Below are 11,406 nucleotides of genomic sequence, written 5' to 3' on the forward strand. Positions count from 1 at the left end.
AGAATGGTAAAGCAAAAAAAAGTTAATTCTTCCTTCTGTCTTTTTTGAAAGTATATTTATTTGATTGAAAATTCATGTATTGCAGTTTTATTGTTAATAATAAATTTTTTAATCATTTTTTTACAAAAAGTTTTTTTACATTACAAAGAGATGTTACGTTACACGTTTACTTACATTACCGATTACAATATTTTTGAAGACTAAAATTTCAGGTAGAAGGATGGTGCTGAATGTTTAAAAGAAGTTTAGTGGAAGGTGTCTGCTTCAGGTGAATCTAATTTTAAGAGCATATTTAGATCATGGTTCAGTTTGTTATATAACGTATTTTTTACTGTCACCACCAGCAGAATATTTATTTAACCAAAGGTGTGGTAGAAAATGAAATTACAAATTCCAAATGCTTTTTTGGACAGCTATGGATATTCATTTTTAACCTTTGGCCAAAATTTAGTAAAATCCATTTTCAAACTTCCGTCGCAAGATTGTTTATCAGAGATTTACTTTTTTTATTAGTTAGCGTCCCAGGAATAAAATCCAGCACGAAATGTTTTCCTATCCATAGGAATTTAGAATAATCTTCTCCTGAAGTTTCAACAAGCATTAGACAATGGCTTTTTATATTACCGATGAGATTATTTTTCATTTCACTTTTATGCTCTGTCACAAAATTTTCCAAAATTAGAAAAAACTGCAAGTTTTCATTTGAAACACGATTATTTATATTTATAAATATTATATTCCATTATACATTTTTGAATAAATGCTATTATTTTTTTTGTACTGAATGTTTATTTATTTCATCTGAAAAAATATATTTAAAGCATTGTGGCGTTTGAAAATATTTGACGTGTAGGCCAGTGTTGTGATCCCCAGCTTGTCTGACAATCAATCATTTAGTTCAAAATCGGTATACATTAGGAACACCTGCACTTCTGAATGTAACTCAAATAATCTGCTTAGCATTTTTCATTTAGAAAGCCATATTACCTCTGAGTGTAGCAGAACTGAATTTGGTCAGTGCCACATAAAAATATAGTTACAAATACAAACAAGAGGTTAAAGTTAGAGACTTAAAAAGTTGACCTCCTTGATCGCCTCCTGGAGAACTTGATTAAATTGTTCAGGCTCAGTTTTACTGCTTAAGCTTTAACTGATTTTACTTTGGTGGCACATCACCATATTTTTCTGTCAACTTGAACACGATCAGAATAGAAGCAAACACATAGTTTTCATTCCCGTGCATTTTCTGCAATGAAATCATCCAGCCTTTTGAATATTTCATCGGCGGTAGTTTGTATTGATAACTCGTCACAAAATAAGTAATTCTCTTTAAAAGTACTTTGAAATTCAAACCGCATATAAACAGTAAGCTGAGCATAATTTCTTACATCTGTACTCTCATCGAGTTATGTAGCAAAAAAACCAATATATTTATCTGGAGTTACATTCTCTTTAACGTTGGCATGTTGTGCTGCATGATGTCCTTTTACAGTGGCATTTTATCTAGCTGTTTAGCTTATGATTCACCCAACATACAAGTCATCATATTTTTCGCAACAGATAACAAGAGCTCTTGACCGAATGTATGAGCTTTTCTGCACTTTGTTACTCTTAATTTTACGGTTTAATTTAATTTAACATAATTTTCTTTGCGCAATTTATCTGTGACAATTTTCAAACCGAATAATTCTTAATTTGTTATCTGATTTTGAATGCTGCCTATGGTGATTTTTCTTAATGAGGGTTTCATCCTGTGATTTGAAAGAATTTCAAAATACACATCGAAGATGAGGGTGACAGTAAATCTAATATTAATATACTCAAGATTATATTTTTTGACAACTTTTCATATTTTAGTCCAAAAAGACCTTTATTAACTGATGACATTTCGTTTTTCGTAGCTCTATTAATCCGATTATCCAGTCAATTTTTACTTCCTTGTACGAAGGAAATTCAGAATTCATCAGTAATATCCATTTTTATTAGTTTCGGCGTGACGACTTAAGGTACGTTCGTATGTATTTCAAATAATTAAAAAACGATTAGCAGTATTATGTTAAAATTTTGGATTTGTGACTATTGTAAGATCTAGTTCTGCACTTCCCGTTTTGATTGCAATCGACCGATCCAAAAGTATCCAAAAAAGCCCATACAAAAACAAATTTCGATTTTCGACTTTTTCTTAACTACAGTAATAAGCTTTTGTTAAGAGCTTTTCAACGATATATCATAAGAGGTCATTATTTTCATTGGTTCCAGGGTTATAACCAAATTAAATTTTGATTAATGAAATTTGTATCTTACAAGGGAGGGCACATCGTTTCGAATCAGACTTCAACTATTTTTTTTTTTTAACATTTTTTAAAAATATTTTTCAACTTTCTTTTAACCCGTGACTGTTATTTTTACAATAAATAATTATTCAATAATAATAAAACAGAAACCTCTGCAAAAAAAATAACAGAAGTTATTAATGAAATAAAATGTTATTTAAATTTAAAAATGTGTATATGTAATTTAATAGGCATTATTACATTTGTGTATATGTAATAGTTTTGGTGAACCATCTGATTTTTTAATATTAATTGAAGCCCTGAGGTAGATAATCCCCACGTCCGGAACACAACATCTACGTTCCACGTCCAGGGCGGCAACAGCTGTACTCACGTACATTACATATAGCTGGCTAACGGGGTTCCGAGTATTGTTTCTCGGATATACTTTTTTCGGCCGATTTTCATCTGCAGGCCGAATTAGAGGACTGGATTTTCGCGGCCACCTGCAGATACGAAATTCTTACTGATTATGGAAATGGAATGATACCACCTTTAGAGCTGGCGATGTGGCGGCCACGGTCGAAGTTATTCTCAGGTGTAACGGAGACCTTTCGTTGTCCACATGCCCCCCACGATGGCAAGCATGTAGTTAAGGTGCCCATGTTGTTCGGGGCATGGGAGCCCTGAAAGCTTCGGTGTGTAATGGCCTGGAGTCAGTGCAGCGACTGCGCATCCGCTCTCTGCCGGGACATATGCCGGTTCCACCGGAGTACCGGAACGGACCTCCAGGGTTGGTAGCCCTGGAGTGGGGGTGTACCCCGGCGGCTAGCCTTACTACAGAAGGGATTGATTGTTCATGCAAACTGAACAACTAAACGTGGCAGAGGGTTCACGTAAACACCCTCGTCTAGAACCAGCCGTTTCGCTTGAGGCAAAACGGAGAAAGAGTGCAGAATCAAGAAAGATTGAGATTGACGCTAGGAAAAGCTTACAAAAAGCTTTTTTCAAGAGTAGTAATGTACCGAAACCCAAATATTTGGTCATTACAAAGGAGGATGGAAATTTCTCGAGGGTGACTCCTTTTCTCATCGCTCGGGAGATAACCAAATGCGCTGGTGGCCCTGTAAAAGAAATAAGGAAGACCTTCACGGGACTTCATGTTGAGACTGTAAATGATGTCCAGTCTCAAAAGATTGTAGGGCTTAAAAAGATTGGAGAACTGGCTGTAAATGTCACTCCCCACAATACGCTCAACACCTCAAGGGGTGTGGTCGTCTGTCGGGATCTTCTAAATTGCACGGAGCAAGAAATTGTTGAGGAGTTGTCTTCGCAGGGAGTAATAGAGTGTCGCCGATTGAACATGAGGAGGAATGGCGAAGTCCAACCTTCAGCCTCTCATGTTCTCACATTTAACTGGGCTACCTTGACGGAGAAGATTAGAGCGGGGATACATCGATTGGATGTGCGGGCATTTATCCCGCAACCAATGCGATGCTTCAAGTGCCAACGTTTTGGCCACATCGCTATCAAATGTGAGAGAACGCAAATATGCGTGTGCGGCGAAGAGGTGCATGAGGGAGAGCCGTGCAAAGAGCCCCCTACATGCATCAATTGCAAGGGACAGCATTCATGTAGATCCAGGAATTGTCCTGTCTACAAAGAAGAAGTAGCTGTACAGGAAGTTAAAACCCAGCAGAAAGTCAGCTACATCGAAGCCAGGAAGATTGTTAACGCCCGCAAACCTAGAGCAACAACATCTTATGCTCAGGCTGCGGCTACTGTTCCTGCTCCTGCTCCAGTTGCTGTAGATGAAACTCAAATTATAAATAAACTTGCGCCTACTTTGGCTAACATGATTGAGAGGATCATCGAAAACAAGATGAAACCTTTCAGCAATAAAGAATTTGTTAAGCCAAAGATAGTGGTACAGCCTGCTGAAGATAAATCGGTAAAAATGAAAGTGTCTCCTGCAGAAAAGAAAACGGACGCCAAACCAGAATGTTAAGTCCGTCTCAGCGAGATTCTTAATGACAAGAAAGAGTGTGTTATAGAGGCTGCAAAGCCTCCCGCAACTGAGATGGCCTCTAAACTACAGAGGCCACAAAATATCACACAGGGGGGACGAGTGTCCCCCCCTTCCACAGGCGGTGACCGGTACGACCCCCGTGTCTGGGGGCGGCCAGCTTGCCGCCTCTAAATCGGCGCCGATCCATGCCCGTCGTCGTCGGCGGCTTCGGTGGTCTCCGATTCGGAGACCAGAAGCTACACGGGCGACGACGTTCTCCACAAACACGACGCTGTTCGAAAGATTGAGAAAAAAAGGAAAATAGGGTGGCCGAAAGGCAAACCCAGATCATAATTTAATTTAAAATTAGCGAGTCGATTGTACAATGGGACATCAATGGATGTTTTTCAAACATCCATGAGCTCCAACGCTTGGTACATGATGTAGACCTGATTTGTATATATCTGCAAGAAAAGCATTTCCGCCGAAATGAAAATTTTAAATTAAGAGGTTTCAATATATTCCGGCGAGATCAACCACCAAATGTAAGAGTTAGAGGTGGAGTAGCCATATTAACATCAACTAGAGCTACCCCCGAAGCAGTTGTTCTAAACACAAACCTACAAGCGGTCGCCGTTAGAATGAAGCGTCCGCTCCAGGTCACTGTCTGCAGCATATACTTGCCGAATTTTTATTGGAATAAGGATGACATAGCAAGACTAATTTCTGAGCTTCCACCACCTGCTTTACTGGTGGGTGACTTTAATGCTCATAATTCTCTTTGGGGATCTGATCGAGTAGATCCCCGTGGAAGAGAACTGGAAAGGTTCCTGATGAATTCAGAACTTATTATTTTAACGACGGATCAGGAACCTATTTCAATGCCAGAGATGGATCGACGTCCTGTATAGATCTTGCACTTATAAGCGGATCGATAGCACCGAGGTACAGCTTCCATGTCATAGACGATCTGCATGGAAGCGATCATTTCCCGGTGCAAATTGTAACTGATATTACAAGAACAATATATCCCATCCCTAAAAGATGGTTATTTGAAAAGGCAGACTGGACGAGCTTTACAGCTAGAACGATACTCCCAGAAACAACTGGAGTAATCGGGGACGATGTCGACGCCATAAAAAATGCAATACTTGAGTCGGCATCGAGATATATTCCCAAAACATCTGGGAAACTTACGAAGAAACCCGTTCCATGGTGGAACGATGAAATAAGTAAAGCTATAAAAAGAAAGAAAAGGGCGTATAACGTCTTTAAGAAGCGTCCTAGCATAGAAAATCTTGTTGCCTTTAAGAAATACAGGGCGTATGCAAAACGTCTTATGATTGACCCAAAGAAACGATCCTGGCAGCAATACGTGTCATCCATCGACAAAACTACTACTGCAGTAGATGTTTGGAGGAAAGTGAAGGCGATTTGTGGGCGTAATGATTTTGCTCCCGTAACTAGCCTTCAAGATGAAGATGAAATAAAATACATTCCATATGAAATTGCAGAGCTGTTATCCAATCACTTCGAAAAGGCCAGCAGAACGGCCAACTACGAAGAACATTTTCGTACTAAAAAAGAACAACTTGAAGGTCTACTAAACTTCAGAACTGAGTATAATTACTCATATAATATACCTTTTAAAATGGAAGAATTCGCGAAAGCGTTGGATATATCAGGTAACACAGCTGCTGGTCCGGATGAAATCCATTATAATATGTATTCAGGCAGCTGAATATCACTGCAAAGCGTAGATTATTAGAACTTTATAATAAAATATGGCGGGATGGAATGTACCCGCAGCAGTGGAAAAAAGCTCATATTGTTCCAATACCAAATAAAAATAAAAATTTAACAGACCCCAATAGCTATCGTCCTATTTCCTTGACGTGCGCTATGGGAAAAATATTTGAAAAAAATGTTTAATAATCGACTCGTCTGGGTTTTGGAAAAAGAAAACCTGATATCACCGTATCAAGCAGGTTTTCGGCAATACCATTCTACCACTGATCAAATGATCAGCTTAGAGGACGTTATATATAACAGCTTCATTACAAGGAAACATTATGTCGGAGTCTTCTTTGATCTTCAGAAGGCTTTCGATATGACCTGGCGTCATGGTATAATGCTCCAGATACATGAATGGGGCATTCGTGGCAATCTGCCTGTACTGCTCAGCAACTATATGAATGTCCGTACCTTCCAAGTACGCGTCAACAATGAATATTCATGTGAAAGAATCTTGGAAAATGGCATACCACAAGGTTCGCCGTTGAGCGGTACCTTCTTTACCATTGCCATTAATAAATTGATATTAGCCATTCCAGCAGAAATCAGCAAAAGCGTCTATGTTTATGATCTGGCAATTGTGTATGTCAGCAACAAGACTGCTATGGTGGGGTACAAATTGCAACGAGCGACCAATGCTCTAAATGAAGTTGCAAGGAATAACGGATTCCAATTCTCACCAGAAAAAACGTGCTGTGTACACTTTTGTAGGAAGAGAATTCCTCATCAAAGTCCTGCGTTGACAATTGATGATAATCCAATACAATATAAAGACAATGTAAGATATTTAGGACTAGTATTGGATAAATCCCTTACATGGGGATTACATATACAGGACTTGAGTGATAGATGCAAAAGAGCCCTAAACATTATAAAATGTCTATCGAACTTAAATTGGGGCTCAGACAAAGAGACATTATTGCGATTGTATAAAGCATTGGTTCAATCTAAACTAGACTACGGATGTATCGTATATTCATCCGCTAGAAAGTCGCATTTAAAAAAGTTAGACGTAGTTCATAATAGCGGAATTAGATACGCAACTGGTGCTTTCCGCACAAGTCCGGCGACTAGTCTGATGTCTGAAGCCGGAATAATGCCACTACATTATAGAAGAGAGATCCTTTTACTAAGTTACGCAGCAAATATATGGGCTTATCCTGCCCATATAAATAATAAACTTTTCAATAACCATCCTATGGCTGCATTATACGGACGTCGTGCTACCTATTCCAGACCAGCCGGAATTAGGTACCACGAATTAAGAATTAATTACGAAATTGCCTTTTCAGATACATTGGCAATTTCTACTAGAGAAATACCGCCATGGCTCTTGCCAGCGGTAAATACAAGTATGGATCTCTCTCAAGGAGAAATAAAAAAGAAACCAGCAGTGATCATCCAACAGGAATTTTTGGCAACCGTCAGTAGTTACGAAGAACATATTAGAATTTATACTGACGGTTCTAAAACTGAACATGGTGTTGGATGCTCAATATATGTAAATGGAGAAGCCACTTTTGGAAACTCCCAGATGTGGCCAGTGTCTACACGGCAGAACTCACTGCAATTCAGCAAGCTCTTCGCTACACTGAACACTATTGCGAAGAGAGAGTGTTAATATGTTCCGATTCTTTAAGTGCACTTGTCGCAATTCGGAACAAGAACATTAAGGATGTCCTAATTGCAAACATCCTGCCCAATTTACGTTCTAAAACAACGAGGACAGCGATGCGTATTTGTATGGACTCCGGGGCATGCTGGTATTACAGGTAATGAAATCGCCGACGAAGCTGCCAGAAAGGCTACAGTCTGCGATGATTTGGATGCATTTCCTGTAAGAGTGGCAGATGTTGAAAACCGTCTAACAAGCATAGTAAAAAACAAGTGGAATGCTGAATGGAGGAGTTTAAATACAAAATTAAACTCAGTAAAAACTTCTCCTTATAAATGGAAAAGCGACTTTAAGTTGACTCGCCGTGAACAAGTAGCGGTGACCAGACTTAGAATCGGTCACACGCGATTAACAAATTTATATTTGTTAACCGGCGAAGTGAGACCAATGTGCGGTGTTTGTAATAAAACACTAACAATCAAGCATCTAATAGAAGAGTGTACCATATATGAGGACCTCAAAAAGAGGTTCCATCTTACAAATAATATTAGTGCTGATCTGAATAATGGAAATGAAGAAAATATAGTTGCATTTTTACACGCCAGTGGACTTCTTAAAAGTCTATAAAATGAAAGTTTAAAGCTGTGATAAAAGAATCTCTAAGCGGTAGTTTATATATATATAAAGAAAGAAATGGTATTGATTAGTTGAAATTTTAATTTCATGGTCTTTTGAGAACCTTATCTCAAATTTTAATATCGGGGCCCTTTACACCCCGTAAGTGTTTGTGATTGTCCTTGTCTTTTATGTCTTAATGTTTATTGTGAAGTTTGTGTTTTGAAATAAAATGTAAGGGCCCTTTACACCCTTACATATGACGATCCTGATGGAGATAATAATTTCTTTTAAAGAATGTGACGAGGGCTAATGACCTTAGCAGTCGAGGCCCATAAAAATTCAGAAAAAATAAAAAATATTAATTGAAAATTATAATATAGTATCGTATCATTTTTGTATTTTCTAGTTTAATTCCTATTTAATTTTATCTGCATTAATGTTAACTTCAGAGTGATTGAAAATAGACCCTCACAGAAATATGACACGTATAACACATTATAAAACAAATATATTGGCGAATTATTTACTATTTATTGAACTGTATATCTGTATAACTCTTAAACAACACAATTAGCTTAGAACAATGCTTAAATATTTATTAATATAATTATTTTCATTAACATTAGATATCTATTGTTACTAGCAAAAAAAAAGAAAAAACTGGTGTTCGAAAATTATCTGCACAACTTTGGTATTGAGTAAATTATTTATTTATTAAGATATAAAAACGGGTTGTGTGAATTTATAAACATTAAAATTGAATTTGTTTTACCTCTAATCAAAGACATTTAATGTGTGCACTATTTAGTAATTTGCAAAATATCGAATTTATTTTTTCATATTTTTTTTTAAATCTCCGACACCATTGCTTGTTGTTGCTTCAGAGGAAGAGCTGAATGACAATTTTTGTATCGTGTGAAAATGACATGCTTGACCGGGATCCAAACCCGGGACCTCCAGATGAATGGCCGAAACCCTACCACTGAGTCCGGCAATGATCCTCTCTTTAAGGTCATCAATATTCACTACACAAGTTTTGTATACATTGCTTTTAATGAAACCCCACACGAGTTATATAAGTTTATCGAAGTGGCCAAGCAATCGGTTCATCGCGTCAGCAGTAATAAACACCAACGGGGTGGGGCTCCATCTTCTTGAAATATGATATCGAGTTTAAAACCTTCAACTGAGGGTAAGCAAATCCTTCTAAAAAATCCAGATAGATATTCGCGGTAACTGCCGTTTCCGCAAAGAAAAGAGGTCCAATCACACGATCGTGAAGCAGTCCGCACCAAACATTAAATTTTGGGCTCTCTGTAATACGATTAAATGAAAACATGTGGTTTCTCTGATCCCCATATTCAAAACGTGAGTGTAGACTTTTCCAGGCACGTGAACTGAGCCTTCAATTCTTTCTATCTTTTCCACGACAAATATATTTCTAGCAGTTGATCTTGCGGTGTATTGTACTGCAACATTTGTAATTTATAAGGGCGTAATTTTAATTGTTTCTTCAAAACATTATGAATGATAGGTCGCGGAAAATTTAACTCGCGTGCTGCACTCCGAGTTGACTTCCGCGGGGCTGCAAACAAAAGACTGACAAATGATATGCATTTCTTCATTTGATATTCTAGGTCTTCCTGCACACTTTCTATGTTCGAAGGAGGCAGTTCCTTTAAATCTACCATACCGTGAACGAATACTTGTTCTAGAGAGTGGCTCTAAGTTATACCGATTTCTAAAACTGCGTGGAACTTGTGTTTCTAATTTTGTTTCAATAAAAAACTTTGTGCTTTCCATGTCTGGATTTATGGCGTATACAGCTACAAATCCAATCACAGCGCTACCTTCTATTTGCAGAGGGAAACGTTATGAGTTAGTTACCCTTCAAGAAAGCCCAGTCATTTATTAATAGGCGTCTAAACGTTTGCTAATAAGATGTCAAAGTTGTTCTGATGATACTGCGACACTATATTATTTATGTTATGTATAATTTTATAAAACTGAAAGTAAATAATTTGATACAGAAATAACTGTAACAAGAAAATTATAGTGTATGTTTAGGTAAAAGGAAAAAGATAAAGATCAGAAACGCTTGAAACAAAGAGATTGTTACCAAAAAAAAATTCACAAATAAATTAACAAAAATAAAAATTATTTACATTTCATTGTACACGAGCAGTAGTATAATCCTTAAAAAATCTTTTTCAAAAAACGGAATTGTTACCAGTGTTAATAACCAGTGTGTACATGTGTAAATTAAAATATATATGACTGATATAAAATTCCCTTTTGCTCATTTGAAGATGTATAATATTAAATAAAAGTTATTTCTGGTGTTTAATTTAGTTAACAAAAATACATAGCACAAATATTAAAGCGTAAATCTTTGAAATTAATATTCAGTACATCGAGTAACTTTTTTTTCTTTCTGCTTGAGGAATTAATTCATCACAGAAACTTGCAGAGTAACTTGTATGTGGGAATATAGAAATGGAATTTAGTAGCCTATGATAAATGTCACGCATGACTGGGATTCTCAAATTAAATAACAAAATGCAACCACTCTGCTCCATGAAGATTGGGATTTACTTTTATTCATTTCATTCATTCATTTTGTTCTGCCATTAGAGAAGGTCTTGTCATGGCCTTTCTTCACTTTACAAGAAATTATTTCACATTCTATCTTGCACCATTCTCTTTGTCATGATGAGATTAAATCTGAGACAACTGCTTATTTTATAGGGTGGGATAAACGACATTATACGAAGGTATAATGAACACACACACATTAATGTGAACACACACACACACACACACACACACACATACACACATTCACATTCACATTATATTGAATTGCTTAGATTGAAAAATAAAAAAATAGAACTTATGAAAAATCTTGTATTTTCTTTATCACCTGAAAAATTTTCAAACAATTCTTTTAAGTAATATCCCACAACTGTGGTTGGAGATCTGACATGAGATAGTAGTCTCCAAATAATGTCAGTTATTCTCAATAATGTGGTAATCTTGCCAGAGAAATTGAAAGAATAAATGATTTCCTAACGTCTCCCCATTCAGAAAAATCTCAT

The sequence above is a fragment of the Lycorma delicatula genome, chromosome 3 (genome assembly GCF_047948215.1).
Source record: "Lycorma delicatula isolate Av1 chromosome 3, ASM4794821v1, whole genome shotgun sequence".
Taxonomy (NCBI): Eukaryota; Metazoa; Arthropoda; class Insecta; order Hemiptera; family Fulgoridae; genus Lycorma; species Lycorma delicatula.